Source organism: Pristis pectinata, chromosome 11 (genome assembly GCF_009764475.1).
Source record: "Pristis pectinata isolate sPriPec2 chromosome 11, sPriPec2.1.pri, whole genome shotgun sequence".
NCBI classification, from domain to species: Eukaryota; Metazoa; Chordata; class Chondrichthyes; order Rhinopristiformes; family Pristidae; genus Pristis; species Pristis pectinata.
This window is the reverse complement of record NC_067415.1, coordinates 35,034,859-35,042,383: the sequence shown is the minus strand read 5'-3', so window position 1 is coordinate 35,042,383 and position 7,525 is coordinate 35,034,859. Positions and strand designations below refer to the sequence as shown.

General features: G+C 44.1%; 1 protein-coding gene across 2 annotated transcripts in view; it reads left to right on the top strand.

Moving 5' to 3' along the window:
- Positions 1-93: 93 nt before the first annotated feature.
- LOC127576305 (cytoplasmic dynein 2 heavy chain 1) overlaps positions 94-7,525 on the top strand; it is a 380,433-nt gene continuing 373,001 nt past the window's right edge. For both annotated transcript variants that reach the window (XM_052026810.1, XM_052026809.1), the window contains exon 1: positions 94-226. The gene's annotated coding sequence lies outside the window, so the exon portion shown is untranslated. The remainder of the gene's footprint in view (positions 227-7,525) is intronic.

The window sequence follows — 7,525 nt, the reverse complement described above, 5'->3', positions numbered from 1 at the left end:
GCGCTGATCGCGGCCCATCTCCGGGCCGGGGCTCCCGTCCCACCAGCTCCTCCCGTCAACCGCGCCCCATCTTCGCCGAGCGGTGGATTTATTCGCAACCATAACGCGGTGGTGCGGAGACTAGCCCCGCGGGGCTGGTGTGAGGGAGCTCGGCCTCCGCTGACCGGGACAGCTGGGCGCTGCTTCGCACGGAGCTCCGGCGGCCTGTGTGTTGACGTCTCTGGAGGTGAAATGTTCACTGAACAGATTTCACATGTTTCGATGCCGAACGGACTGATGCTGCGATTTCCCTCTTGCAGTCCCTTTGAGTAGTTTAATGGTCAAATAAATCACAGAAGAGTCACAGCACGGAAGGACTCCACTCTGGTTTTACGTAACAAGAAAATCCGCTCTCTCGCCCGTTATCTGTAATCTGCTTTTCTTTCACACAGTTACCCCGCTCTGATTTGTACGGTACAATCGAATCTTTCGTTGAGCCAACACTTGCTGCATGCAGAGAAATAGTTTTCCTCTTGTCACTTTTGGTTCTTTTGCCTTCATCATAATTTAATGTCTATAGATTTTTGACTCTTCTGCCAATGAGAACTGTCTCTATCTGGTCTATCAATACCTTGCATGATTTTTAAACAGCTCTTTGGGATCCCCTTGCATCCTCATCGGTTCCAATCAGTTTTCCCACACAACTATGTCCCCAATCCCTTAGAATCAGTTTAGTAAATCTCTTCTGCATCCTCTTGAAATAACTTTCAAAAGATGTGGCCCCCAGAATTGATGGAATACATGGGTTGTGGTGGAACTAGCATTCATTACAACTTTCTTGTTTTTGTATTCTATGCTTGGGTCCAGTGAAATTTTAAAAATTACTTTCTCAATCTGCCCTGCCATTTCCAATAAACTAGGTTGATATATCCCAGGTCTCTCTGTCCTGCTATCCTTTCAGAATTGTGCCCTTTTGTATTGCTTCATCTCATTCACAATGCGTTTCTCAGCATTAAATTTCATCTGCCATCTACCTGTCTATTCCATCAGTTTATTTTTTAAGTGTGAAATGATAACCTCCACCACACCCCACTTCTACTGTGCTGGAAACAGCTGTGAGTTAAGGAAGGGCATTTTTTTTTGCCAGTTTAGACACTTGGCTGAAGCTGCAAGGTTGTACAGCTACTCTTGCACTTGTCCTACCCATCCTACTTTTTGTTGCAAGTATTTGCTTTAAGTGTGTAAGCAGAGTTTAATTCTTGAGAGGCTTTAACTTGGAGATGTGTTGAGGACATGCATTTGTGTGTGAATGCTAAATGGAATGGTATTGGAAAATGCTTTGGAGCAGAGTGAGCTCGGAGCTGGATATGTAATTCCAAAAGAAGCCAATAGAATTCTATCATAAAGTTGTATATGACATGGAAAATAAAATGATTATGACACAAGTAGATATGTGGACAACTGGCAGAGAGATGCGATTAAAAATAGTGTTATAGTACAAGGGGATTTTAATTTCTCAAATATTATCTGGGATTGCCAGCATAAAAGGCTCAGAAGTGCAGAATTTTTGAGGTGTGTCCAGAAGAGTTTTTGAAGCAGTATGTAGTTAAACCAATGAGGGATGGATCATTACTGGACCTTGTTTTGGGGAATGTGGTAGGTCAGATGGAGGGAGTGTCAGTGGGGGAGCATTTTGAGATAGTGGCCATAACTCCATATATTTCAAAGTGGTTATGGAAAAAGATAAATGTAGACCAGGAATAAATGTCTTGGGTGGCACAGTGGAGCAGCTAGTAGAGCCACTTCCTCACAGTGCCAGAGATCTGAGTTTAATCCTTATCTTGGGAGCTGTCCGTATGGAGTTTGCACACTGTGACCACATGGGTTTACTCCAGGTGCTTCAGTGTCCTTCCATATCCCAAAGATGGGCTGGGTGGTAGGTTAACTGGCCACTATAAACTGCCCTTAGTAGTAGAATTTGGGGAGAGTTGATTAGAATGTAGTGAATTTTTTTTAAAAAATGGGATTAATGTAGGGTGAGTGTAAATTGGTGGTTGATGGTCATTGCGACCTTGGTGGGTTGAAGGGCCTGTTTCCTTACTGTATCTTTCTATGACTCTATAAATTTGGGGAAGGCTAATTTAATTAAAATAGCAAAGGTAGACTGGGAGCATTTACTTACAGGCAAGCTTACATTTGCACAGTAGGAAATAGTCAAGGGAGAAATAACAGGAGTGGAGGAACATCGAGGATCAGATAGAGAGAGAAAAACAAGCATATGGCAAATATAGAGAACTAAAGACGAGGAGGCCCACCTATAAAATGTGTAAGGAGACACATAAAAAGGAAATTGGGAAGGCAAAGAGGGGTCACAAAATATCATTGGCAGAAATGATTAAGGTAAGTTTTAAAGGTATATTAAGGACAAAAGAATAACCAAGGAAAATTAGGACCCATTAGGAATAACAGGTAATCTGGAGCCAGAAGCTATAGCTAAGGTCCTAAATCAATACTTTTCATTAGTATTCGCAAAGGAAACAGCCTTTGTAGTTAGAGAACTCACTGAAGTGGAACGTGAAAGTGCAAGTTTCCATAAATAAAGAGGAAATACTTGATGCCTTAGCGAGTTTAAAGGTGGATAAATCCCTAGGCTGGATGAGATTTATCCCAGGCCGCTATGGGAGGCAAAGGATGAGATTACTGTGGCTCTGAATGAGATTTTTACATCTTTGCTGGCCACATGTGAGGTATCGGATGTCTGGAGAACGGCAAATATCGTCCCCTTTAAAAGAAGGGCAGCAGGAAAAAGCCTTGCAATTACAGACCTGTGAGTCTAACATCAGTAGTGTGGAAATTATTGGAAAAAATTTCTGAGGGACAGGATTAATGATTACTTGGAAAGGCAGCATGACTTTGTCAAGGGCAGATCTTATCTGATCAATCTGATTGAATCTTTTGAGGAGGTAGTAAAGTGTATTGACCAGGGCAGTGTAGTGCAGTAGGTGTGGTTTACATTGACATCATTATCAATCAGAATTATTGTCACTGATATAGGACGTGAAATTTGTTGTTTTGTGGCGGCAGTACAGTGCAAAGACTTAAAGTCTATAAATTACAAAAATAAATAAATAGTGCAAAAAAAAAGGAATAATGAGGTAGTGTTCGTGGGTTTATGGATCGTTCAGAAATCTGATGGTGTAGGGGAAGAAGCTGTTCCTGAATCGTTGAGTTTGGGTCTTCAGGCTCCTGTACCTCCTCCCCAATGTTAATGATGAGAAGAGGGCATGTCCCAGATGGTGAAGGTCCTTAATGATAGATGCCACCTTCTTGAGGCACTCTCTTGAAGATGTCCTCGATGGTGGGGAGGGTTGTGCCTGTGATGGAGCTGGCTGAGTCTACAACCCTCTGCAGCCTCTTGCAGTCCTGTGCATTGGAGACTCTATACCAGGCTGCGATGCAACCAGTCAAGATGCTCTCCACTGTACATCTATAGAAATTTGTAAGAATCGTCGGAGACGTGCCAAATCTCCTCAAACTCCTAATGAAGTAGAGCTGCTGGCATGCCTTCTTCATGTTGCATTAATGTGTTGGGCCCAGGATAGATCCTCCGAGATGTTGACGCCCAGGCGCTTGAAGTTGCTCGCCCTTTCCACCACTGACCCCTCAATGAGGGGTCCTGACTTCCCCTTCCTGAAGTCCACAATCAGTTTCTTGGTCTTGCTGATGTTGAGTGCAAGTTTTTGTGACACCACTCAACCAGCTGATCTGTCTTACTCCTGTACGCCTCCTCATCGCCATCTGAGATTCTATCAACATCAGTGGTGTCATTGGCGAATTGATGGATGGTGTTTGTGCTGTGCTTAACCACAGAGTCACGAGTATAGAGAGAGTAGAGCAGTGGGCTAAACATGCATCCTTGAGGTGTTGCCGATGTTGATTGTCAGCGAGGAGGAGATGTTATTGGCGATCTGTACTGACTGTGGTCTCCCTATAAGTAAGTCGAGGATCCAGTTGCAGAGGGAGGTACAGAGGCCCCAGGTTTTGAAGTTTGGTTATTAGTACTGAGGGAATGATGGTGTTGAACACTGAGCTGTAATCGAGAAACAGTAGCCTGATGTATGTCTTGCGGTTGTCTAGGTGCTCCAAAGCAGAGTGGAGAGCTAGTGAGATTGTGCCTGCTGTAGACCTGTTGTGGCGGTAGGCGAATTGCAGCGGGTCCGGGTCCTTGCTCAGGCAGGAGTTAATTCTAGCCATAACCAACCTCTCAAAGCACTTCATTACAGTAGATGTGACCGCTACCGGGTGATAGTCGTTGAGGCAGCTTGCCCTACTCTTCTTGGGCATGATTGATGCCCTTTTGAAGCAGGTGGGAGCATCCGACTGCAGCAGTGAGAGGTTGAAGATGTCCTTGAACACTCCAGCCAGTTGGTCAGCACAGGTTTTCAGTACCCTGCCAGGTACACTGTTGGGGCTGATGCCTTGCAAGGGTTCACCCTTTTGAAGGATGTTCGGACATCTGCCTCCGAGACAGAAATCAGTGTTGCCGTATGCCATGGGGATTCGCACAGGTGTAGTGTTATTCTCCTTTTCAAAGCCTGCATAAAAGGCATTGAGCTTGTAGGGGAGTGAAGCATCGCTGCCATTTATGCTGTTAAGCCTTCAACAAGGTCCCAAATGGGAAACTAGTTCAAAAGTTTAAGGCCCATGGGTTCCAGGGCAAGTTGGCAAATTTGGATCCAAAATTGGGTTGGCAATAGTCGACAGAGGGTGATGGAAGAGGAATGTTTTTTGTGATTGGATGCCTGTGACTAGTGGTGTTCTACAGGGATCAGTGTTGTGACCCTTGCTCTTTGTAATATACATGAATGAATTGGATATGGATGTAGGAGGCATGATCAGTAAATTTGTAGATGACACGATGATTGGTGGTGTTTGCAATACAGAGGATAATCTTAGGCTAAAGGGTGATATTGGTGTGTTGGTGAAATGGACTGAGAAACAGCAGATGGAGTTTAATCCTGATAAATGTGAGGTGATGCATCTTAAGAGCACTAATGAGGCTAGGACCATGAATGGTTAGGTTCTCGGGAGTGTTGGGGAACAGAGGAACCTTGGAGTGCAAGTCCAAAGATCCTTGAAGGTGGCAGCGCAGGTAGATAACATGATTAAGAATATGGGATGTTGGCCTTCCGTGAGTCAGGGCATTGAATACAAGAGCAAGTCGTGGTTGAAAGAATATCACAATTGGGAGCTAAACACCAAGGATACACATCTTATCGAAAAGACAGCAAGTGGGCAGAGGGGGTGGGGTGGCTCTGTTGGTAAAAAATGAAATCAAATCCTTAGCAAGAATTGACATTGGGTCGGAAGACGTAGAATCCTTGTGGGTAGCGTTAAGAAACAGCAAGGGTGAAAAGACCCTGATGGAAGTTATGTATAGGCCTCCGAATAGTGGCCAGGATGTGGGGTACATATTACAACAGGAGATAGAAAAAGCATGCGAGAAAGTCAATGTTACAGTGGTCATGGGGGACTTCAATATGTGGGTTGACTGGGAAAATCAGGTTGGGACTGGATCCCAAGAGAAGGAATTTGTAGAATGCCTACAAGATGGCTTTTTAGAGCAGCTTGTGGTCAAGCCCACTGGGGAAAAGGCAATTCTGGATTTGGTTTTGTGCAATGAACCAGGTTTGATTGGGGAGCTTAAGGTAAAGGAACCTTAGGAGGCAGTGATCATAATATGATAGAATTCACCCTGCAGTTTGAGAGACAGAAAAGCTAAAATCGGATGTGTCAGTATTACAGTTGCATAAAGATATCTACAAAGGCATGAGACAGGAGCTGGCCAAAGTTGATAGGATATGAACCTTAGCAGGAGTGACAGTAGAGCAGCAATGGCAGGAGTTTCTGGGAGTAATTTGGAAGAAGCAGGATCATTTCATCCCAAAGCATTCTAAAGGGGGGATGAGGCAACCGTGGCTGACAAGGGAAGCAAAGACAGCATAAAAGCAGAAGAGAGGGCATACAATATTGCAAAAATTAGCAGAAAGCTAGAGGATTGGGAAGCTTTTTAAAAAAAACAAAAGAAGGCAACTAAAAATGCAATAAGGGGAGAAAAGATGAAGTATGCATGTAAGCTTGCAATAATATGAGGATACCAAAACTTTTTTCAGATATATAAAGAGTAAAAGAGAGGCAAGAGTGGACATTGGACTGCTGGAAAATGACGCTGAAGAATTAGTAATGGGGAACAAAGAAATGGCAGACGAACTGAATAAGTATTTTGCATCAGTCTTCACTATGGAAGACACCAGCAACATGCCAGAGTCAGGGGGCAGAAGTGAGTGTTGTCGCTATTACTAAGGAGAAGGTGCTTGGAAGCTGAAAGGTCTGAAGGTGGATAAGTCACTTGGACTAGGTGAACTACATCCCAGGTTTCTGAAAGAGGTAGCTGAAGAGATTGTGGAGACACTGGTAGTGATTTTGTTCAAGTATCATTAGAGTCAGGAATGGTTCTAGAGGACTGGAAAATTGCAAATGTCACCCCACTCCTTTAGAAGGGAGGGAGGCAAAAGACAGGAAATAATAGGCCAGTTAGCCTGACTTCAGTGGTTGGTAAGATTTTAGAGTCCATTATTAAGGATGAGGTTTCAGGGTTCTTGGAAGTTCATGATAAAATAGGCCGAAGTCAGCATGGTTTCCTTAAGGGGAGATCTTGCCTGACTAATCTGTTGGAATTCTTTGAGGAAGTAACAGGCAGGATAGACAAAGGAGAGTCAGTGGATGTTGTTTACTTGCATTTTCAAAAGGCGTTTGACAAGGTACCAGACATGAGGCTGCTAAACAAGATAGGAGCCCATGGTATTAAAGGAAAGGTACTCGCATGGATGGAAGATTGGCTGACTGGCAGAAGACAAAGAGTGGGAATAAAGGGGGCCTTTTCTTGTTGGCTGCCGGTGACTAGTGGTGTTCCTCAGGGATCGGTGTTGGGTCCGCTACTTTTCACGTTAAGTGTTAACGATCTGGAATGATAGCATTGATGGCTTTGTGGCCAAGTTTGCTGATGATACAAAGATAGGTGGAGGAGCAGGAAGTTTGCAGAAGGACTTGGACAGGTTGGCAGAATGGACAAGGAAGTGATAGATGGAATACAGTGTTGAGAAGTATATGGTCATGCATTTTGGTAGAAGGAATAAAGGCATAGACTAATTTCAAAAAGGGAGCGAATTCAGAAATTGGAGGTGCAAAGGGACTTGGGAGTCCTAGTGCAGGATTCCCTAAAGGTTAACTTGCAGGTTGAGTCGGTAGTAAGGAAGGCAAATGCAATGTTAGCATTCATTTCGAGAGGACTAGAAAATAAAAGTAAGGATGTAATGCTGAGGCTGTGTAAGGCATTGGTCAGACCACATTTGGAGTATTGTGAGCAGTTTTGGGCCCGGTATCTAAGGAAGGATGTGCTAGCATTGCAGAAGGTCCGGAGGAGGTTTACGAGAATGATCCCGGGGGTGAACAGGTTAATGCATGAGGTGCATTTAATGGCTCTGGG